Raw genomic sequence first — 24704 nt, forward strand, 5'->3', positions numbered from 1 at the left:
TTAAAAAACCAAAATGTCAGTTCATTTGGGGACAGGGGTTTAATTACAAATGATTCTTAACTGACAGCAAGGCTTACAGAGCAAATGCAAACCTATCTTCACTTTGTATTTCCTTCTACATGACATGAACTCTTTCAACTGTCACTTCAAGAATACATGATCCATACGTGCCAACTGATTTTCAACAAAGGTGCTAAGAAAATTCAATGGAGAGAAGTCAAAAATCATCCATTTACAAAAAATGACCCTCACAGCACATGAAAAAGCTAACGTGGACTAGGTCACCTAAGTCAGAAACGAAAAAGTTAACACTACTATAAACGTCCAGAAAAAAAATCACAGGAGTGAATCTGTGTGACCCTGGGTTAAGAAAAAAGTGGCTTTTTGTTCAAACTGCAGAAGAAAAAGCTGACAAATTTAATTTCATCAAAATTTAAATTCCTGCTCTTCCAAAGGATTTTAAGAAAATGAGGACATGTCAGACCAAGAGAAAACATTTTCATAACGCATGTGGAAAAGGGCTGGTATTTTCCACATATACAACACTCAAAAGTCAATAATAAGAGTCCAATGTAGGATTCCCAAAAGAGGCTGGAGCTATGGCCCAGTTGTTAAGAGCACTGGCTGCTCTTGCAGCGGATCGGGGTTCATCCCAGCACCCACATGACAATTAGCACACATCTTTAACTCCAGTTCCAGGGGGATCTGTCACCCTCTTCTGGCCTTAGCCAGGCATTGTATGACACAGGTACACCTACATGCATACAGGCAAAACACTCATAGACATAAAATAGAAATAAATCAAAAAATTAAAATACAAATTAAAAATGAGCGAAGACCTGAATGCATACTTAAGTAGAGATGAGGCAGACACCTCCTGGAAATTCTCAAGTCAGCAACACTGGCCTATGCACCAGAAAACCAACAAAGAGACTGTTTCAAACAAGGCTGAAGGTGAGGATCAACACCAGAGATTGTCCTCTGACCTCCAGCTGTGTGCCATGGCACACAAACATCCACATTCACACACACAAATGTGCATGTGCTCACACACACGTATCCACAAACATACATCACCATCACCACCACCACCACCGATAGGTTAGGGAGATGTCTTCCCCAGCACTCACATAAAAAGCCATGCATAACAGCACACATCTATAACACCAGTGCAAAGAAGCGGAGACAGGCAGATCCCAGGGCCTAGCTGGTCAGCCAGTCTAGGCAAAACAGTGAGCTGCGGGTTCAGTGTGAGGGGAAAAAAAAAAAAAAGACAAGAACAATAGAGGAAGACACCCCATGTCAATCTCTAGCCTCCATACCTGCATGCACAAGTGAGCACATCTGCACACGTGTACACACATGTATACAACACACAATTTTAAAAAATTGACACTACAAAGGGAAGGTGAGAATGCAGAGAAACTAGAACCAATGCACATTTTTGGTTGGTGTCTAAAACAGTACTTCAAAAACAGGTTAGCAGTTTCTATGGAGGTAAAGCATACGCTTGCCATACAATTCAGCAAGCACTCTCCTAAGCAGCTTCCCAAGAGAAATGATGACAGATCTTCACAGAAACTTGTACAGTAATGTATACAATAGCTTTCTTTACAGGGAAAGTCGGGGCTGGAGAGATGGCTCAGTGGTTAAGAGCACTGACTGCTCTTGCAGAGGACCCGGGTTCGATTCCCAGCATCCACATGGTGGCTAACAACCATCTGTAACTCCAGTTCCAGGGAAATCCAATGCCACCTTCTGACCTCCATGGGCACTGCATGACATGGGTGCACTTACATACATGCAGGTAATACAATCATACACGTAAAATAAAAATAATAAGTATTTTTAAAAACCTTACAGGGAACGTCTCTGACTCATCTTTCACTGAAACAGAAACCTATCACTAGCACACAACAGAGACCCCAATACAAAGACGGTTTGAGAGACCCAGCCTCCCTCACCTTGCAGGCTCCTCAGAGGTGAGTTCTATGGACAGCCCTACAGACTTCCCTGCCCATTCCTCTTTAGAGAACAGTTTCTCATCCTTGTCCCTGAAAGTTGCCCTCGATCTTCCTTTTTTCTGCTTTATAACATCTGCCAGCAGGGCAAACAAGGCCTTTAAATTTGGAGGGTAGGAGAGGGGCCGAAGGCCACACACTGCACTCAGGACTTAACTGTCACTGAGCAGTGGAGCTGGGAAGCTGGGTCAGTCCAATGCTAGCTTCTCTAACCACACCCTCTTTGGGTGTATCTCTTTCCTTCACATCAAAGACTCTGTGCAGACCCAGCATGTCTTCTTTTATGGTCACTACCCTAACTGTCTTGTCTTTACTCCAAGACTTGGTTATGGTTTAGCTGTTGTTGTGTATGGTGAGACCCTATGTCATTTCATTTGTCAACCTGACACACCTAGGAAGAGGGAATCTCACATGAGGAATTTCTTCCATCAGATTAGCCTGTGGGCATGTCTGTGGGGCATTTTCTTGATTGCTGATTGATGTAGGAGGGCCCAGTGTACTATAGGAGGTATCATCCACAGTCAGGTGGGCCTGAGCTGTATAGGATGATAGCTGAGCATATCAGGGAGCAAGACAGGAAGCAGTGCTCCTCCTTGTCATGCTTCAGTTCCTTTCTCCAGGTTCCTGTATGGATTGTAACTTGTAAGCTGAAATAACCCTTTCCTCTGTTGAGCTGGTTTTGGTCAGTGTTTTATCACAGCAACAGAAAGCAAACTAGGACAACCTAGGAACTTAAATTCCAGTGTTCATTTGTATGGCACAGAAGTGTGCATCCTCACTTTTCACTTTCTCACCTGACTACTGGCAAGTTTGAAGTTTGTTTCTCGACAACTGTTTTCTAGATGACTTCCTGGGCTGACCTGGGAAAGGTGCATGCCACACACATGCCTCCTCCTCTTGACATCTGTACTTTAGTATTTTCCACAGCAAAGTTGTTAACACTTAGGTGATATATTTTGACTTCATTTTGTGGAGAGGATCAGGAGCCTGCAGAAGGTTGTGCCCAGGCCTACTTTTACTTGTGCATCTAAGTTCAATGCCAATGTATAGTGAGCACTGACTTTCCTGGCACAAGCTCTTCCCCTGGTCCCCAGTCTGAGAGGGCTCCCTGTTAGCAGTTCCTACTCCTTCTGCTCCATCACCAAGAGACACTGAGGATGGCTGGCTGGTGGACATCCACCACGCCCCACTCCTCACCACCTTCATGTGCCCATACCAATCCAAGCCAGAAATACCTCTTGCCTCCTGGCTGGTCTCCACTTCCATTTCACTTGCCAGAATCTAGTCTTCATACCACACACCTCAGACAGAGTGGTCCCTTCATATTAAACCCTATCATGCCATTCTTCTGTTCAAAACCTTCTATTCCTTCCTGTCTCACTCAAACAAGAAGCCAGTCTGTGCAGGAGCCCATGGGGCACTATCTTAATTATCTTCTGTCACTCACTCTGCCCACTCAGCATGGGACCCTTGCCTTTCCTGGACTATGTCTGAGACAGCCTGACCTCAGGAACTTTGTACTTGCCATTACCAGGATTACTCTTTAAAAAAAAAACTTTTTTGATTGATTTATTTTATGTGTATGAGTGTATTGCCTTCATGTATATAAGTGCAATGCCTGCAGAGGCCAGACGAGGGCGTCAGACCCACTGGAACTGGAATCACAGATGGTTGTTAGCCACCATATGGATGCTGGAAGCTGAACCTGGGTCCTCAACAAGAGCAGCCAGTGCTTTTAACTGCTGAGACAGCTCTCCAGCCCCATACTTCCACAGATTCTTAATCCAAAATATATCACACAAACTTCCCTGATAAAGTCTTGACTTTCTTCTGAAACATCACAAGCCAGGCCCCCATCATCCACATTTCTCTCAGCATAACTGTCACAAGCTCCACAGTAACAGCTCATTAAGCTCTGAGCAGTCAATGGCTTTTCCAGCCCAAAGTTCCAAATGTTTCCACAATTCTCCCCAAAACAACATGGTCAGGTCCTTCACAGCAAGAGCCCACTCTTTAGTATCAATTTCTGTCCTAGTAAATTTTAAATTTCTTCGATAAAACACTGACCAAAACCAACTTGGAGAGGAAAGAGTTTATTTGGCTTTCATGTCCCAATCACAGTTCATCACTGCGAGAAGCCAGGGTAGGAACTCAAAGCAGGAACCTGGAGACAGGAACTGAAACACAGACCATGGAGGAATGCTTCTCATTGGCTAGCTCCTCTGGTCTGTGCTCAGCTTGCTTTCTTATTCAACCTAGGACCACCTGTCCAGGCGTGGTACCACCCACAGTGGGTGGAACCCTCCCCACACCACTCAACAATCAAGAAAAAGCCTCACAGCCTGATCCAATAGAGCTATTTCCCCAAGAGAAGTTTTCTTCTTCTCAAGTGTGTCAAGCTGACAACTGAAGTTATCAAGCTTGGTCATCAAACTGTGTGTAAGCAGGGCCTGGTAGAGTATTTCTGAGCATTTAAATGCTGAGCTGGAGTTTGTAACGAGCAGCAGCGGTTGGGACCATCGCCATGGCATTACTGCAAGGCGTCCGCACACCTCAGTGGGCACTAAGTGCTTCTTTGATGCCTGTAAGTGTTGCACACTTAGACATGCTTCTGTTTCCAAACAGTGCACAGACAGCGCTGGAATTCGTTAACACAAACTGTCACTCTAGTCATGTTTTTTTGTTATTTAGTCAACCAACAAAAACTAGAAGTACAACTAGTGGTGAAGTTTCACAAAGGGTTTTTTTAAAGCTACAAAAAGGAGCTCATATTTGAGAAGAGTAGGAAGCTGTCTTTGAGCAGATGGCTACAGTTGTAAGTTAAGGTTCCTCCAAAACACATACACTTTTTTAAAGCATGCTGTCTTTCATGGGACACTATAAATTTTTGGAGGCTGCAAAATGAGGACCTCAAGGCTTGTGAGAAGCAGTTAATATAATGACACCTAGGATGGCAGGAGGGATCATGGGATACATGCCTGTTCTCCTGCATGGACTCTCTTCCAGTCTCTGTTGCAATTATCTATTATCACTTTAGGTACTGATCAAACACCAAGATACAGCTTTAAATAATATTTTCTAACATATAGTGCTTTAAAATGTTCTAAGTTTTGGCTAAATCCTTAGTCATCCTCCCCTGCCTCATTTCTGAGATTTTTCTGAATATGGCAATTACACCCTTCAGGTATACAGGAATATTTCTCTATAGAAATCAAGCTTTTTTAAAAAAATCTTGGGCATTATTCATTATAAGTACAAAGGTTAGGTTATCATGGAAATGTCAACTTTTGAGTGCCCTAAATGTGAAAATTTTAGGCATTCCTTCTCTAAAATATTGTTTGGAAATAGAAAAAAATCTTCCAACCCTCCTCCTTATTTATATTCAGAATGCTGTGGCAGATATGCCTTTGGGTTGAAGTGAATTCAAATGACTTTCACCTTGAGTCTTGAGACTATCCTGCTAGCCCCGGTGACAAGTCAGGCTAGGTGGGGAGCAATGGGGTGGGACACCTCTGTTTCAGATCACAGATCCCCAGGTCAACACTGCATGGGCTGCCCAGGCAGCATGCGGACTCTGTTAGCTAAATGACTCCTAAACACCAGTGTGAACTGGAAATGGGTGTGGACAACTATTAGTCACAAAGTCAGCTAGCAAAGTCCTGTCCACGAGGAAGGACTCCGACACAGACGGCAGGTGTGCACTTCCTCTTACTCTCTCCTCCTTTTCTGTACCTCTCATGCTGAACAGAAGCACCCAACCAGCATTACATACACTTTAGTAAAGTGTGTGGCCTTCGGTAGTTCATCAACAAATTTTCCTAGAAGCATGGTATGTATGGGAAATAGTCTGTGAATAAGTCTATTAACTGCCTAAGAGTAGAATGACACAAACTTGAGACATCGCTAGTTCGGTATTTATCCAAAATATCAGAAGCTGTCTAGGTTTTCTTACTGGCCTCATAAACACACTCATGAACTGACAGGTTTGATGAGAAAGTTGGTGGATCTCTATGATTTCTCTCCTAACACTAGGCAAAAACTGACTCAATGCTTTGGCAAAGGTTCTTAGAGCAGAGTCCCTGCAAAATCCAATTCCCCAGACCCAGTGTATCTCTGGACAGCATAGGACATGGACCCAATCCAGAATGAGGAGCTGGGAGAAGCACAGAATGCTAGCAGGCGCCTTTACTCAGTAAAGTGCCTGCTCCACAAACATGAGGACCTGAGCTCAAATGCCAGCACCCGTTTAAAGAGCCTAGAACAGGAGCTTGTGTCTGCAGACTCAGTGCAATGGGGAGATGGAGGCTGGAGGATCCCCGGGATTCATTGGCCAGCCAATCTAGCAGAATCAGCAAGCCCCATGTTCAGGGATGTCTCAAAATATAAAGTGGAGAGTGACAGAGGAAGGCACCCAACGCTGACCTCTAGCCTATAATGCACATGTACATATGTGTATATGTGTATACACCCCCCCACACACACAAAGGAGCACTATATACGCACAAAAAATGAGGACACTGGGGCCCATGGTAAGTATTCTAGCTCTCACATATTTTTTTTTTAAAAAAACCTCTGGTCTCCTGACTTCCAAACTAGGCCTTTCTTTCAGGAGGTTGTTTCTGATGGAGGAACTGATACAGAGAATACTAATAATCTGGAAACATGCTTAGTGATGAGCCCTTAAAACTGGAAACAGGAACCTACCACATTCCAACAGAATACCACCTGTTACAAAAACTCAACGGTGATACCTGCCTGTTCCTTTTAACCTTTCATTCTTTCTCCTTTCTCTTTGCTACACACTTCACTGTGAATGCCTCAAGATACTAATACTGTGTAAGAAACAGCAGGGAGTAGGGGCAGGTGAGCAATGATACCTTTTAGGGAAATAAAGTGTGATTATATTTCTTTCTGCGGTGCTATAAGGCGAGCCCATGACTTTCTGCATGTAAAACAAGTCCTCTGCTGCTGAACTAATTGTTGTTAGCCCTAAATTTAAATAATTTAAACACCTAAAACAATTCTCATTGCATTTGCAAACTATTTTGTAAATTTTCCTTTTTTCTTTAATATATCTGAAAACAACAAAGTTATTTTGAAGAATCTGTGGAGGTTTTTTTTGTTTGAGATGGTTTCACCATGTAGCTCGGGATAGCCTCAAATCTGGGATCCTCCTGCCTCTGCCTCCCATGTGTTGGGATTCACCAGTCTTGAGCATGTGGTTTTGATATATTCTAAACAGATGCTCTCTGATGCTCTCTCACTGACTGGGTATCCCTCATACAGTCACTTGGATGCAGTAGTTATGGGTGTCCACAGGCTTGTAGTGGAACTAGTCTGGCTCTCATCTATTTTTTCTTGTGCTAAGTTTCTTTTTTCTCAACTATCTCTATTATTTGTCTCATCTTCCTCATGACATTGCTCGTGTCATGAATTCTAACTTCCCAAATAAGCCCAAAGAATTGCTAGGGCAAACTCTCTTATGTGCTTAGCTGGCTGCTCAGTGTGGAAGTCTGGACACTTGTTAAGAGTCTATACTTCTGGTAACTGGTATACTCTTCTTAAGACATTATTTTAGCAACAAGGAAAGCTCCAGAATGTCTACAGTGAAAGATTTTAGACATCACCTAGGCTAACTCAAGCCTTCATCTTACAAAGCAATAAACAGCCTCAAAAGGAAACCTTTTTATGTAAGATCCCCACCCAGCAATTTCTCACATTGCAAGGTGTATTTTAAAATAAAATTAAAGACAGGGTCTCCCTACACAGCCTTTCATCAGCCTCCAGAGTACTGGGATCACGGGCATGCACCACCACGCCCAGAATGCAGCAGTTTAGCATGCTATCTTTTCTTTCCAATTTTGCAGTCTACCTGTTGCCACCTGTTCTAGTCAGCTTCCTATTGCTGTGATAAATCAACGACCAAAACCTATGCGGGGAAGAAAGGGTTATTTGGCCTACATGTGCTGATATAGTTCATCCTTGAGGGAAGCCCAGATAGGAATCTGGAAACAGGACCTGAAGCAGAGACCATGGAGGAATGCTGCTTACTGGCTTGTTCCTCTGGCCTGTGCTCAGCCTGCTTTCTTAATACAACCCAGGAACACCTGCCCCTGGGGTGGTACCACATACAATGGGCTGGACCCCTCCACATCACTCCACAATGAAGAAAATGCCTCAAAGACATGGCTACAGGCCAATCAGATGGACACAATGCCTCAACTGAGGTTCCCTCTTCCCAGTGTGTTAAGTAGATAATGTAACAGTTAACCTGCATGCCACCTAAATAACTCCACCAACAACCAGTTTTGTTTTGTTTTGTTTTTAAAGGAGAGACAGTAATTATCTTCTGGTGGTGTATACTTCCTTAAGAGTTTTTTAAGAAGCAGTTTTCTATTCTTGTCATTTTAAATTTGAAATTACTCATTTGGTCTCTACATACCTTGAAAATAATATGTAAGGGATTTCTATAAAATCTTCTATAAAACCCTCCACACACTAGAGGAAAAAACTCTGAAATGATCAGAGACTCGGCCAGGAATCTGGGTCTAACCCTAGTTCTACTACTAATTGCGTGTGCCTTTCTGGGCAATTCACTTCAGTCTCTTTCTTCATGTGGTAGATAAGGAGAGTGTACAAGAGCCATCAACTCAGCTCTCCTCAGATTCCTTTAAGGCTGAAATGGGATCCAAAGTTCCAATGGCATTATGGGTCTGCTTGCTCGATGACAAGATTTTAGCTGTGCAGGCTAAAATCTCAAGTCTGCTTGGAAATGACACTAGATTATCTAGGTTGGTCAGAGGCTCTGACTGGCACACACTCACTTCAACTAAAAATTACAAAACTAAGCACTTTTAATTTGTTTGAAAAGACGGACAAAATATTTGGCTCATGGGGAAATAATGAAAAGAATGAGGTTTTCAAAAAGCACAGAGATGGGAGTGGAGGGAAGAAAAGGCAAGTTTTAGCCCAAAGAAGGAAAAACCAATATGAAAGTCAGATTCACTCCAAGCACCAAGAAACTTCTGACCCATGAAAGCCAGGCACAAAACATTTTCTCCAATTCAAATTCCAATTCTCTCTATTCGCACTTCATCAAACACAAAATAGGCACTCAGAACTGGATTATAAAGTATATTTCCTTTACATTTCTATTAAACAAGCCAACTATATTGGAAAGAAAACTTGAAAGATCTTTCAAGGAGTTTAAATCTCTTGATGTAAAACACAATAGTTCATTCAGCCAATTTTCAGCAGCACATTTAAAAGAGTATTAGCAGGGATTACATTTCACTTCCAATCCTCAGGGACTAAAATCGGAAGGCACTGCCAAGGGCTGCCTCACTGTCTTAGCAAGGAGGGGATCTTACCAAAGAGCCCTGGAGAAGGGTACAGATGTGGGTTCCACATCAGCACAGTGCTTTCAACTGAAGCTCAATTTTATGTCAATTGGGTGCAACTACAAAGATTTCCACCATGTGCCATTTTATGCTATATCAGTAAAGATTTGTGTGTCTCCATTCTCAAAAAAAAAAAAAAAAAAAAAAAAAAAAACCAAAAAACCCTGAAATCCAATAATGTAAAATATGGGAAGTTTGGTAAAAGGGAGAGAGTATTATGATGATCCAAAGGATTTACAGTGATTATCCTGAAAATACCTCACAGTGTTAAGTTAAATATTTCCATTTGATATATGAAAACCAGGCTCAGAGAAAGGGTATAATTTATTGACGATCTCACAGTAAGCTGAGAAGTCCAGATTCCAATTTAGATCTGCAAAGCCCACACTGTAGAATGTAATACATTAATCCACGTCAGGCAGCCTGGGAAGAGATGGGGCTTTGGATCTAAATTCCATTTTGTCACTACATTGCTAACCTCAAGAACACTTTTCTGCGAATTGTCAAAGCTGAGGTAGGTCTGAACCAAATTAGTAATCACTTTGGTTTGGTTTTGGTGTAATCAGAATCCTTTGGGACTGGACTTTGCTTAACACACTCTCCCTTCCCTACTTCCTGAAATGACTTGGGAGTGGTAGCCTCGGATATTAATGGAAATATAAATACCCCTCAAATGGATGGGAGCAGAAAAGAGGTGCCCGCTCCCAGTTCAGTCCCGCAAGCGGAGGTGGAGCGTGTGATCCTAGGAGACAACTTCGTGGATGCGTGTTTCCTTCCCGGCGCTCACAGTTGACAGGAACGGCTACGTGCAGATAGATCCTGCCTTATTTGCGCGGCCTGCACCGGCTCGTCTGGAGAGGAGAGACCGCCATGGTGCGGTCCATGGGCTCCAACAGCTGGCGGAGCTCGGTCACTGCTGGCCCGGCCGCCGCGGCCCGTCGCACCCCGGGAACCATTTCCTGGTCCGCATCTGCGCGCCGTCCACGCCCCCCGCTGCATCTCTCCGCTGCACCCAGGCAGCCTGAGGAGCGTCCGGCTCCCGGGTGAACGCCCAGCGTGGGCAGCTTTAACACACCGCGCTCTGGAACCCCAACTCCCGGTGGCGTCCGGGCTGGCGGCCGGGACGAGGCCCCCGGCCTGTGGCGCAGCGCCCGGCCGCCCTCCCGCCCGAGCCCCACACCTCGCCCGGCGTCTCCAGCACCTGCCGCGCCCGGACCTGCGCTCACCTCGTCCCGGGCTCCCGCCGCCGCCTCCGCCAGGGCCCCCGCTGCGGCCGCCGCCCACTTTCGGTTTCCTAGGCTCGACTAAAGCAGCCTTGGCGGCTCAGGAATCACCTAAAGCCCCGCCCCGCCGCGCTCCGCCCCGCCCCGCTGTGCCCCGCCCCTCGGCTGCCCTACTCGGCTCTGCGCACGCGCAGGCGCTCTGGCCGCGGCTGCCCACTGCGACGGTCGAGTGTGAGGAGGGAAACCGACGCCGCCTAGCGGTTTCTGCGCGTGCTCAGCCCCGGTGGGCTGCGTACGGCGGCTGCGGGGCGGATGGTGGCGCGCCTCCTCGGGGGCTACGGCGCGGCGCTCGGGCTGCGGCGTCACGGTCCTTAGGGAAAGCTCCCTCGGCTCTGGCCCGTACGTTTCTTCAGCATCTCTAACAGTTGCTTTTCATCCCAGACCTCCATCTTCCGCTCCCTTCTCGTCCCCCTCTTTCAAGGAGGGCGGCCACACTGAAATGTCAGCCTCCTTCCCTTCCCGCTTCTCTGTTCTGCACGTCCCTTCGCCTCTACCTAGCACGTTTTCACCCGCTACCCTTTGATCGGAGCTCTCAAAGGGCAGGGATTATTGGTCGGTGCTGAGATTCTAGAATAGTGCCCAGCATACGATAAACATTAAATATTTGTCAAGTTGGTTCATTCATTCCAAAATTATATCTGATATTTATTCACTTTATCGTCACAGTAATTCCACTAACATTTACTCAGTGCCTGCTTTGCTTTGACCAACCTCGAACACTTTGATTCTACATACATTTACTGAGAGCCTGCTGCTGCTTTTTCAACCAGCCTTTTTTTTTTTTTAACAGTTTGAGGTATATTTGACATAACAATAAGCTGCACGTTTAACATGTACAATTTGATATCTCTGATATGCATACACAACAGAAAAACCATCACAGTGAACAGATCCCTCCCCCACCACCATCAAGTTCTTGCAGGTCTTTGTAATCCAGACCTCCAGCTCCATAGCCCTGTAGCTGCTCTTCTGCTGTTGTTGTAAGATCTGCTTGCTTTTCCTGGGATTTTTAAAATAAATGTAATAATCATATGTATTGTCTTTTGTGGAAGGGACTGGTTTTTTTACTCAGAATAATTCTATTGACGTTCCCCTGTGTTGTTGCATGTTTATGTTGTTTTTCACCAAGTAGCAATCCATTCTGTGAATGTGCCAAACTTACCAGTATTTACCCAAGAGAAAGGAGGGGTATAGCCACAGAGACCTGTACAACAATGTTTAGAGCAGATTTGCCTCCAATACCCAAAACAGAGATAGCATAAAATATCCTTCAGCAGGAGAGCAAACAATGAACTGTTATGCACTGACATCTGGTGTTAAATAGCACACCTTTATGGAGTCCTGATAAGCCTGTGTGTGCTTAAGGAGCTTTTGATTGAGTGAGAGTCTGCCAAAGGCAATGAATAGATGGGAAGGAGACCATGAAAAGCCGGATATGGAGTGCTCAGGAGTTTCTGTTCTAAGGCTTGGACCAGGGGTGTTCTTTGAACACTGTTCTCTTTCATAATCTTACATCTGGTTCCTGCCTAAATCTGCCCGTGTCACTCTCTGAACAGAACCCTCTATACTGCCTCTGTTCTATTTCAGTCTGTTTCAGATGTCTTTTCCCCTCTTCTATCTCTCCAAACCTTGCAGTGGCTTTACAAAACCTAGACTAGAACCAGCCCCCAATGGACATTGCAGTACTCATTTCATCCCCTGGCTCCACATTTAGATGGGGAAAGATAGAAGCAACTATGAACTGAAAGAATGCCTGTGGGAATAGGAAACTAGGAATAAAGAAGCGTTCAATATATGAAGTAAATAAATCATTGCTGGGTGTGGTGACACATGCCTTTAATCCCAGCCCTCAGGAGGCAAAGGCAGGCGGATCTCTGTGAGAGCCTAGCCTGGCCTACATAGTGAGTTCCAGGCAGACTGGGACTAGGAAGACCCTGTCAAAACAAAACAAAAAAACCCCAAATGAAGTAAATCATAAAATGATGTGTGAACCCCAAGTCGGAGATCTTGTATCCTTCAAAGGTGTCCCATGTTTGTACTGCTCTGTGTACAAAGAAAAGTGGTGCTCTGCAAGCAGTTTGCTTTAACAAGCTCTACTGATGAAGAGTTGCCATAAGCAACTATTTAAGTACATGATTTCATGAGTTTTAACACATGTATTTAACTGTGTATCCACCATCATAATCAAGATAACAGAGCTAGTTTATCATTCCAGAAAGTTCCCTTGTGCTGTCTCCCTCCCATTCCTGACAGCCACGGATGGGATTTTTGTTATCTTAGTTTTGCTTTTTCTAGAGGGTCTTAAGTATGGAACTAGAGAGTATGTAGTCTCTTATGTCTGGCTCCTTAGTGTAATTCTTCTGAGAATTGTCTCTGTTGATGTACTAAGAGTCAATTCCTTTTTATTGCTGTGTATCACTGTAGGGATATATCACAATTGGTCTACCCATTCACATTTAAAGTGCATTTTTGTTGTTTCTAATCTGGGGCTATTCTGAAAAAAGCTTCTATAAATAACTGTTTCCAGGTCTTTGTGTGATCAGATGGTTTCGTTGCATACCTGGGAGTAGACTTAATTGCAGGTTGTAGGATAAATATATACTTAATTTTATTTAAAAATGGCCAAACTGTTATTTGAAGTGGCTGCATCATTTTGGTTTCCCATTTTTGTCCAAACCCCATCCCCTGAAAAATATGAGTTCCACTTATTCCAGATATTTAGCATTGTCAGTCTTTCTAATGAGTATTGTACTGGAGGCATATAACATTAGGGCCTATAACACTGAGGCTTTAATCTACATTTCCCCATGACTGCTGGCAGAGAGCATCTTATCATGTGTGCTTTGGCCTTTTTTATATGTTCTTGGGCCAAAGGTCCATTTGGCAGGTAGATTTTAGGAGGATTCTCAGAAGGTAACTGACCTTCAGCAAGAAAGTTGTAAGATTTTGTCATTTGCTCTTTGTCTTGTAGCTAGATTTCGAGGGAATTAAGATGACTCAGACTGGCTCTTCACTTTCTTTCTTTTTTTGATAGGCGCTTATGATGTAGCTGGGACCACCCTGGAAGACTCCATCTTCCTGCCTTAGGCTCCCAAATTCTAGGATTGATAGGAATGTGCTACCATGTCCAGCTCAGATTGGTTGCTCTTTGCCTTTTTGTGGAGCAGAAAGAACATATGAAGGCAACATTCAAACACAAAACTTGGCATAAGATTTTACAGAAGCTCTAAAATCCCACTGTGAACACTGTAGGAATGACTTTTGCAAAGTGGAATCTGGACTAAGAACTTTTATATAATCTTACAACCAAAAAGCTACTGTTTATAATGCAAATAAGCTCACTGAGCCATGTGCTCTTGTGACTGGACACCTGATCTTGATCCCTCAGAGCCCCACTTTGCCCTCCACCCAAGATAGTGAATGAATATGGTTGTGCTTGAATTAGCAAATCAAAGCACTGAACATAGCATATTTATATTCATACCCTCATTGGATGCAGTGAGAATTGAGAAGAATGAATGTGTGTGAGATATTTTAGGCCTAGGGATCAGAGGGCAAGATTGTCTGGTAAGGGTGGATCCAAGTCTGTAGTTCCCCAATGGATGCTAGAGAAACAATTTTGAATAAAAGTATAGGTGAGGTCAGGCTTGGGAGCACAGTTACAGGAGACATCTGGAGAAACGGTGCCCTCTGAGTTCGGGTCTACTCTTAAAAGTAAAGAGTCAGGCTGCTTATTCAGGTGTAACTATAATACGGCTTAGTAACGCAACAGAACACGAGTTTAAAACTGCCCTAGGGGAAACCCTAGGCCTGAAGAGCAGAGTTTCAAATGGACAGAACTCAGCAATGCATTCTCTCATCCAAGTACTAACCAGGCCTGACCCTACTTAGCTTCAGAGATCAGGGTGGTATTGTAGACATGGTCTAAGGCATTCTCCTTCAGGAAGAGGCAAGCTCATCTTAGGTGACCAGGGGCAGAGGTTATGAGCAGGTGGGTCTGTTATTCCGCACTGGAGAAGGCCCATACATGTCCCATCCCCAAGGCCACAGGGAGGTACTCAAGCCCTTCTCAAGTGGCTTTTTCAGGCAGACAAAGTGGAGAGGCAGGAGTCAGCAGCCTGGTAAATCATCTATGCCTGCAGAGACTTCACCAGAAGGAGTTTATCATGGAAAGGGAATGCAAATCAAGGTTTGGGCATGGGGAAGGAAGACGACCTGTTGCCAACTTACTTTAGGATGAGAAAGGGAAATATTTCTAGTATAAAACCTCTACTGAAAACCTTTCATGCATTTTAGTTCAAGCCTGGGCACCCTAATTGTTTGGAGAAAGCCATAATGGAGGTGCCAAGACAGCAAGGTGTTCAAGGCAGTAAGGCCCAAGGCTCTTGGTGGAGCCACCTCTCTATCCTTCTTCCTCCGCTTCTAGCTCAGCAAGCCCATTTAGAACGCAGAAGGAAGACAGCAGTTATGTTTCAAACACATATGGATAGCTCTTTGTTTTTTCCCTCACATGATAGATCTTTGGAATACAGCCCAAGAATGATGCATGCTTCATCCTCCTCAGAGGCTCGGAGTTTACAGCACTGAGTAGTGCTGCAAGTGTCCCTTTCAAATCTCAAGTGGCAATTTGAGAGACTGTGATAATGACTTTTACAATATGGACATGCTCTAGACAAGTGACTTTTAACCTCACAACAAGTAAGTTAATCTTGTTTATAATGTAGACAAGCTCACTGAGCCTTGTGCTCCTCTTATAACCTAAAATAGAGTCTTAATCCTTCATGACCCTTCCTTACCCTTGCTCAGAACAACGTGTGTGTGTGTGTGTGTGTGTGTGTTTTGGGAATATCAAGCAAGTGCTGCAAGTAGCAGGTATTTGTTGGAAGCAATTTATTGTATTTGTGTTGCAAACAGTTGATGGGATTAAATTGATAATGTCTGTTTGTGGTTATGTGTATGCTGTCCTAGGTCAATAGGGGTCATAAGGGACAAAAATCCTCTGATAAAATAAAGGTGTGCTTTTACTTCATTTCATGCTGGATATACTGGTTTCAGTAAAAGAGAGAAAGGAAGGCCTTTGTTTGAGAGCACAGTTCTAAGAATAATCTGAAGGAACAGGTTCTCAGAGCAATTCCTGTCTCCTCTTTGCTAAAATGGATGCTAAGAATCAAGCTATCTTATTCAAACATCGTTCTAATGTGACTTTGTATAATACTGCCTCAAGAGACCTTGGTTTATGGCCATCATACCTCCTACCCCAACATGCATTGCTTTGCTCTATGTCTCCAGAAGAAAAGTCAAACCAAAACCAAACTCTGATTTCCATAAATTTCTCTACCACCAGTGAACCACGGGGACTTGCTTGGGGCATTATTTAGCGTCCTGCTTAAATACCTCTCAGGAAACCTTCCTCACAGCTCCCACCTGAAAGCAATCACTTCCTTACTGAGCTGCCGAAGTGCTGAAGTGCTTCGTTTGCTCCTCATATGCATTTTGGTGAAAACACAGCAAAGGATCCCGCATTTCATTTCCCTAATGAGCAGCCTGGGAAGAGTTTACATCTCATTCATCATCATCCTCCAAGTTATTTAATTGCAAGTGACTTTAACAGCATTCCTGTTTGATGTTCAACCACATGCCTTTAAGTTGTTGAGCATCCAGAAAGAACAAGTACCTTCATGGGTACTTGTTGCTTATACAAAGTCAGGAAAAGTAGGGATCTCTGGACAGAGCTGTTTTCAATTAATCGTTAACGTGCTGATACAGCAAAACCCCTAAGCTGCCCACAAAGGCCTTTAAGGTGAATCAGCTGAAAGGCCCTAATCCCCAGCAGGAACTGATCACCCAAGCTTTAGAGGCCACACAGCCACCAACAATGGGAAAGAGGAGATAATGAAAGCTTAACTCAATATTGTATAGAGAAAGGTCACAGAACAAATCATAGGGGCTACGTTATCCAAGAGATCATCTTCACCTCTTGTGAGCTGTGGGTCATCCAGCTCAGTCTTATACAAGGCCCAAATAAGGATGGTGACATTAAGGGCTATTAAGGGCTGTCAGGCTGCTCAGAGGCCTGGCTGTTTGGCAAGGCGTGGTGTATGGTAACTAGTACTTTAAACAAGGCAATCAATCACCAACTAGTGCCTCTGAAGCAGTTGATAAACCCATTATGCTGCAATGGTTTCCGGGAGTAAGAACTGGGAAGCAGAGAGAAGAAACTGTATAGGTGCTTGGGAGGTGCTTAGTACAAGCTCCCTAACTGCTCCAAATGGCAGTTAGGATGCAGGCAGCATGCTGGGCACAGCACTGCTGCACAGACAGCAGCTCTGCCCTTCATCATTTGGTCTTGGATAGGTCACTTTTCTTAATGTAGAGGTTACACTGAACTCAATTCCAAAGCCCTTTTGCTCTGGTTAGCTTTGGTACCCTCCCCTGCCAGTTAATTCAATGAGTAGTAAAAGAGTTTCCCTTGTGGTCATCAGATCAATTCTGACTCATCAGTGGTCCACCTCTTCCCATCCCCAGGGGCAATCCTGCCCCCAGGGTATTCTAGACTTTTAGAAGGTTATAGTCAATTGCCCTAATGACCGAGCAGTTAGTGGGCCAGGACCTGGATGCTTATTGTCCTTTCAACTTATCAGAGCTGTTTCCTTTGTCCCAACTAATATGTGAATGTCTTGCCAAACATCTATGTAGACAACAAACTTTTGTTTTATATATAGCTACAAACTACTTTCCCCATAATTTTATCATACAATGAATTTTCTAGGTGACTTTTTTTCTCTGAATTTTGTCAGAAGTGTTAAATAAGGAGAAGAGGGTTCAAAATATTTGTCATAAAATGGGGGTTAGGAGCAGCTTGCTGGACCCTGTAGATTTAAATACTGCTAGAAATCTCCCAACAGCCAACTCCACGCAGAGACGAGTGAGCAAGATGCTCCCATTTATACAAACGGACACAGGATGCACATGTGTAGCTTTATTAGAATTCTGCATTCCTCACTACAGAATACCTTCCTCACCCAGCACATCCACCACTGAACACTTTAAAAAAAAATCATTCCTTTTAAGGGACTTTCTAGAGTTTTTAACCCAGTATTATATCTCCCAATTCTCGTTTCATTCCCTCATACTAGTCTTTTTCATTTAAAACTGGAGCCTTTGCTTTCTGCAGGAATTTTCTTAAAACAGGATGTTTTGTATTTGCACTTGGAACATTTTAGCTCTGGGGTAGAGGTGGGGGTGGAGGTGGGGAGGGTGGGAGGCTTAGAAGAGCCGGACAACTGGGCCAGAGTAAGTCTCAGGAGGTGACTCCTACAGGAAGCTGGCTGTGGTGAGTCAGCAGATTCCAGGTTGTCCCCCTCCTTGTATATAGCGCATGCTCCAGAACTTGTGTCTGGAGATTGAACTCTAAACATCACTGAAGTTACAGGAGCTCAGATTACAAAGTAGTACGTATGTTTGCAGTGGCTCCAACTGGCACACATAGGCTGCAGCAAATATTTGCAATGAATGGATACGAGACTGAAGGGCTCAAGTCCAACACTTTTTATTCTGCCATGCTGCCTGTCTATATACCTTCTGAATAAAATAAAAGACTTCCAAGATGAAGGAAAAAATATCAGAAGCATAAAACAATATATTACCTGTAAGTTAGCAAAGAGCTTGTATGAATTCTGGGTACCAGCTATGGATGGATGGCTCAGTTGTTCTGAGCTGCTATAACAAAACATCACAGATTGCATGACTTACAAATAACAGAAATTTATTTCTTACATTTCTGGAGGCTGGAAGTCCGAGATCTGAGTTCCAGTTTGGTCCAGTTCTGGTGCGGACCCTCCTCTGGGTAGCAGACTGCTGGGTCCTCATTGTATCCATATGTGATATCCTCCAGGTACCCTCACATAGTGCCAAGTGTGTGCAGAGAACTCACTGAGGTCCCTTTTATAACGCAACAGTCCCACCCATGAAAACTCCACCCTCATGACCTGCATCATCTCCCAAAGGCCCCACCTCCTGATATATCACTTTGGGGGTTGGGATTTCAATATGTAAATTCCAGGGGAGGAACACAAACACACAGTCCATAGAACTGACATTTGCCTGCACAGAGCCTTGATCTATACTCTGTCACTCTATATTCATACAACTTCTCTTTTTAGAATTCTAAAAGTCTCCAGTCTGTCCTTCCTTCCTCTTACCTGCTTGCTTTTCTTTTCCGGGAAGCTGGACAGATACTCATCCTCCATGCCCAGTACATCCTGGATGGTCAGGTGCAGAGCATGCTGGAGGAAAGTGACTTCTCAGTGAGGAATGTGACTACTCCAGAGGCCTTTGGCATCAACAGGCCTTCAACCTGAGAGCCTGTCTGGCCTGTCACCGGCACAATGATCAGGGCAGGGAGCACCTCTGTATCCCTGGGGGAAAAACCCCAGTGGGAGTCCCTTGTTCATGGGAAAAGCAGCTACGAAGGTCACAGTTCTATCTTGATTCAAAAGCTTCCTCTCTCAGGCATTTTCTTTTGGGTCCCAAGTTGGTGCCTTCTTATGGGGATGGGACTCCCCTGATATTTGGAGAATATGTCACAAGCTTCCTCATGTTAGCCTTTGTTTCAGAGTGCTTTCCTTCTGTCCTAGTTAGCTTTCTAATGCTGTGGTAAAACAATGACCAAAAACAACTCAAAAAAGAAAAGGTTTAGACAGTTCATCTTTGAGGGCAGTCAGGCAGGAACTCAGGGCAGGAACTTGGAGGCAGGAACTGAAGCACAGACCATGGAGGAACCCTGCTTACTGGCTTGCTTTCCTGATCTGTGCTCAGCCTGCTTTATTATATAACCTAGGACCACCTGCCCAGGGGTGGCACCACCCATAGTGGATTGGGCCATCCTATATCACCCAACAATCAAGAAAATGCCTCACAGGGAATGGAGAGATGCCTCAGTGGTTAAGAGCACTGGCTGCTCTTGCAAAGGACCTGGGTTTGGTTCCGAGCGCCCATATTGTTGGATAACAATCACCTGTGGCTCCAGTTCCAGGGGATGTTACCCCCTCTTCTGGCATCTGTGGGCATTGCACACATGTGTTGAGCTTACATACATGCAGGCAAAACATTCATGCACATTAAATTAAAAATTTTGGAGGTGTTTTTGAGACAGGGTCTCCCTGCAGCCCTGACTGGCCTGGAATTCACTATGTAGATCAGGCTGGCCTTGAACTCACAGAGGTCTGCCTGCCTCTGCCTCCCAAGTTCTGGCATTAAAGGTGTGTGTCGCCATGCCCAGACTTAAAAATATTTTTAATAAAATAAAGTAAAAAGAAAATGCCTCACAGACATGCCCATAGGCCAGTCAGAAAGAGGAAATACCCAAATTGAGGTTCCTGCTTCTCAGTTGTGTCAAGTTGTACAGTGAAGGCCAACCATGACACTTACTGCCAACTTTGATTAACCAAACAACAGAATTGGTAACTATTTGGACAGAACCTTGCTTTGGGGATAAATTGAGAAAAACATGGCCCTGGGTGGTTTTTAGTTGTCCTCTCTCAATCTGGACCAAGTAATGTACCTGAAAAGGCCAAAAGGCATTTCTCTGGGACTCTGAGGCTTGTGCTGGAGGCTTTGGCATGCTGCGTAAGCACTATTGTTACAGAGCTGATTTTGTAATTTGTGTGCAGTGTTCAAAACATGGCTGGCCACCTATTCAGGACAGGGGTCATGACCAGATGAAAATCAGACCTCTGTTAGTCCAAGAGATACCCTCAGGGTGAGTCTTAGGAGTCCAAGAATTCTCAAGAAGATTGTAAAATGTTTACGTTTTCATTTAGATGATCGTCTAAATAGGGGAAACATTTTGCATTTTCTTGATAACTACTTGATAACAAAGTGTTGACATACTGTTTCAGGACTAGAATTTGCTTTTATATTTAGATGGTGACATTACAGCTATTTACCTAGAATAATAGCACTTAAATTTCTAATATGCCAGTAAGCACGTCTGGCTGTATTTGGTTTGTTGCATCCTAATGTTAAAATTACAAGACTCTCAGCAGCTACATTTTTGCTATGAATGAAGAGACTATTTCCTCTTTGATTGATAATTCGTAGTTAAAGGCATACTCACAGGAAAATTTTATACTTTAAATATTTAACTTATTAATTACCATAAATATCACAGATGATACTCCACCAGGGAGTAACACATATTTTGTCATGACAAAAGCAGAATTAATGTGTTTTGTTTGTTTGTTTTGTTTGTTTTGTGTGTGGAGATCAGATAACTTGTGGGAGTCAGTTCCCTACAGAATTAATGTGTTTTTTAAAACTTAAAAGTTTTTTATTACATTTTGTTTGTTTTGTGTGTGGAGATCAGATAACTTGTGGGAGTCAGTTCCCTCTTTCCACCATGTAGGTCCTGGGAATCGAACTCTGGTCGTCAGGCTTGCTGGCTAAGCGCCTTTTACTTGCGGAGCCATCTTGCTGGCCCAAAGGTTGGAAGTATTACTTTCCATTTCTTTCTTTGCAATGCTGGGGACTGGGTCTTTGCTTGCTAGGCAAGTGCTCTACCCTTGAGCTAATCACTGACCACTGTTTTTTTTTTTTAAAGTATTAATATACTCATGGTATAATTTCATCAAATAAAGCTCAAATAACAACCTGGCATGTGATACAAATGACAACATTGTGGTGAGAAATTAAGCAATCACATGACCCTTGATAATATGAATACAGATAGTTCAAATGACCAGTATCAGTAGCAATAAATCTATACCTTTAAAAAGATTTATTTGTTTTTATTTTATGTGTATGAGTGTTTGCCTACATGTATGTATTTATGTCACACGTGCCTGTTGTCCACAGAGGCCAGAAAAGGGCATCAGATCCCCTGGAACTGGAGTTATAGAGGGTTGTGAGCTGCCATGTGGGTGCTGGGAGCTGAACCTTGGTTCTCTGTTAAGAGCAGCCAGTGCTTTGAACCTCTGAGCGATCTCTCCAGCACCATTAAAAAAACACATTTATTTAGTGAAAAATTTTGATTTTTATTGGGTTTTTGCAAATTTCATACCATATATTTTGATCATATTTAGATTCTCCCTCCCACATCTGTACCCCCTTACCAACTCCCCACCAAGTTTCTGTACTGTAACACACACACACACACACACACACACACATACACACACACACACACACACACATAGAGAGAGAGAGCAAGAGAGAGTCAGGTTTGTCTCCCTAAATACCTTTCATTGTATGGTTCATCCATAGAGCCTGGTCAATCTACTTAAGAGTCTTACCCTTAAACAAAACTGAATCTCCCTTTCCCAGCAGTGATCAGTTGCCAATAGTTCCTCATGTAGGGTTGGGCTAGGGAAGAAGTCTTTATGGCACTTTTTGTGATGTATTTTGGGGGTGTAATAGGGTATTGATTAGTCCATCAAAATAATGAATCAGTTGTCATTAGAGGTTTTATTGTTAATGGAGAAAAATCAAATTGTAAGGACAATTACTCAAGTGATGGCTCACAGACATCAAGTAATGGCAACACAAGTGAAATGTAGTTCACTGCTCTGGTTCCTCCTAAGTCCTCTGAGGACCATCATGTCTATACACACATCTAATATATCTTTACCCCACTTTGCTTCTTTTCTTGTTAGCATATCGCAGTCTAAATCTTATGATATTTCCCTATTTCTTGCCCATTTCCCCCCCCTCATTCCTCCAAGGCAAGCCAGGATAAGTCAGATACCTGTTGTATTTTGTGTATAATGCCAAATATCTGGAACACAGAACACAGAATAAATAACACTTAATGAATGGAATAATGCATTTAATTTGCAAAGTTATTCTTGAGGATCATAGGACTATTCACATAAGGATTTTTAGTATGTATTTGAGTAATATTCTAATAAAAACAACCTAAGCCTTTCACTCCAAAACTTACACAAACATACTCATGAACACGATGTACATGGTCTAAAGGCAAACAACCCATCTGTCGGTCGAGTGATGAATGAGTAAATAAAATGTGGTATGTCCATACAGTGGCCTTATTCTTCACCATTAGAAATAATGGTCACATTATGGAACAGATGGGGTGGGACACCCCAGCAGTCCATCACTCCATCTAAACAACCATTGAACTGACAGCACCTATCTAAAGGAACTATCTTCCACCTCTGGAGCCTAATTTAACATTTACAGCATCCAGGGAGGGCTTAATGAAAATGCTGATGAATTTTGGTGAGTTCAAATCTTTCACACAGCATCGTTAACAGTGCTTTACCTTGACCCCTTGGAGGCAGCAGCTCACATTCCTGGTGCGACTTGCTGAAGGCAGGATAGGAAATAGATTCTGTCTTCCAAATATGGAGTTCAGTGCTTGTTGCGAATGTTGCTATGCCAGAAACATAGACAAATACGTTGTGTTTTTCTACAGCATCAGAATTTATTGAATAACAATAAGTTCTCACATTCTACGTGCTTCACAACTTCATTGGCTTCAGTCTAGCAAGTAGTCTTGAAATCCCTTCATAGCTGGCCGCTGGCAAGCACAGGTTCTTTCACTCCAGCCTTAAACACATTGCACTTCACATAGTTCACAGAGAACTAAAGCAATAGTGTAGGAATAAAGAGAGACTATTAGTAAAGAGATAGAAATTCTGAACTGAAAACTACAATTACTGGCATGAAAATTTCATTGGAGGCATTCAACAGCAGACACCAGCAAACAGGAGAGGGAAATCTGTGAACCTGATGATAAGAAAAATCAAAACCATCCAGTCTGACAAGCTGAGAAGAAAAGGAATGAAGAGAACAGAGATGAAGGGGCCTCTGGGACGCCATCAAGTGGACACACACACACACATACACACACACACTTTGAGAATTCTAGAAAGAGAAGAGAAAGGGGAAGAAATCAGAAGAAATCATGACCAAAAACTTCCCAAATCAATCTATAGACCCAAGAAATTCAACCAACTCCCTCTAGGGTAAAATTCTAACTAAACTGCAAAAGCCTAAAACAAAGAGAAAATCTTGAAAGCCTGGAGAGAGAAATAGTCTATCAAATACAAAAGCTCCCCAGTAAGATTAAAAACCGATTTGTCACAGACCAAACAGTGAGTTCACATTCATAGAGATCTGATAGATTGGGGCCTGGAGAGATGACTCAGTGGTTAAGAGCACTGACTGCTTTTCCAGAGGACCCAGGTTTGGTTTCCACCACTCACGTGGAGGCTAACAACTCCAATTCCATGGGATTGATAATACCACCTTCTGACCTCCACAGGCATTGCACAACATGGATGCACATACATACATGTAGCAATGTACACTAAAAATAAAAATAATAAAAAAGAGCTGATAGATTAAAAAAAAAAACAAGGGAGAAATCACTTACCTAATTATCTGTCAAAATGAAGGTGAAAATGAACTAATAAACAAAAATGGAGGCCTTCACTGCCGGGACACCTGCTGTGACACGAAGAGCACCAGGAGTCCTTCAGGCTGACAGGATACCAGACAACTTAAGTCACATGAAGAAATAAAAATTTTCAGTAACGAGAGCTGACTACAGAGATAGCTCAGCTGTTAAGAGTAATCACTGCTCTTGCAGAGGACCTGGTTTTGGTTCCCAGGACCCACATGGAACCTAACACCCTTAACTCTAATTCCATGGGATTTGACACCCCCTTTTGGCCTCTGGAGGCACCAGGCACGCTCATGGTGCACTTACATGCAGGCAAAACACTTATATACATCAAATAAAAATAAATAAAATGTTTTTTTAAAAATCTGCAGTAAAGGTATCTGTGTAGGTTACTTTTAAAAAGCAAGATTGTACACCAGGTGTGGTGGTGCACACCTTTAATCCCAGCAATTGGGAGGCAGAGGCTTGTGAATCTCTGTGAGTTCAAGATCAGCCTGGTCCACATAGTAAGTTCCAGGCCAGCTAAGACTACAGGGAGACCCTATCTCAAAAAGACAAAAAAAAAAAAAAAAAA

General features: G+C 43.3%; 1 protein-coding gene across 2 annotated transcripts in view; it reads right to left on the bottom strand.

The window, feature by feature from the left end:
- The window catches only part of Tdrd7 (tudor domain containing 7), a 69357-nt gene extending 58581 nt beyond the window's left edge, over positions 1-10776 (bottom strand). The window contains exon 1 of one of the 2 annotated variants that reach the window (XM_008847662.2): positions 10648-10776. The gene's annotated coding sequence lies outside the window, so the exon portion shown is untranslated. Of the gene's footprint in view, positions 1-10087; positions 10424-10647 lie in introns of those variants that run through there. The other variant, XM_008847663.3, reaches the window with a different exon arrangement.
- Between the last annotated feature and the right edge of the window lie 13928 nt (positions 10777-24704).

This window comes from Nannospalax galili, unplaced genomic scaffold (genome assembly GCF_000622305.1).
Source record: "Nannospalax galili isolate Female #2095 unplaced genomic scaffold, S.galili_v1.0 scaffold263, whole genome shotgun sequence".
Taxonomy (NCBI): domain Eukaryota; kingdom Metazoa; phylum Chordata; class Mammalia; order Rodentia; family Spalacidae; genus Nannospalax; species Nannospalax galili.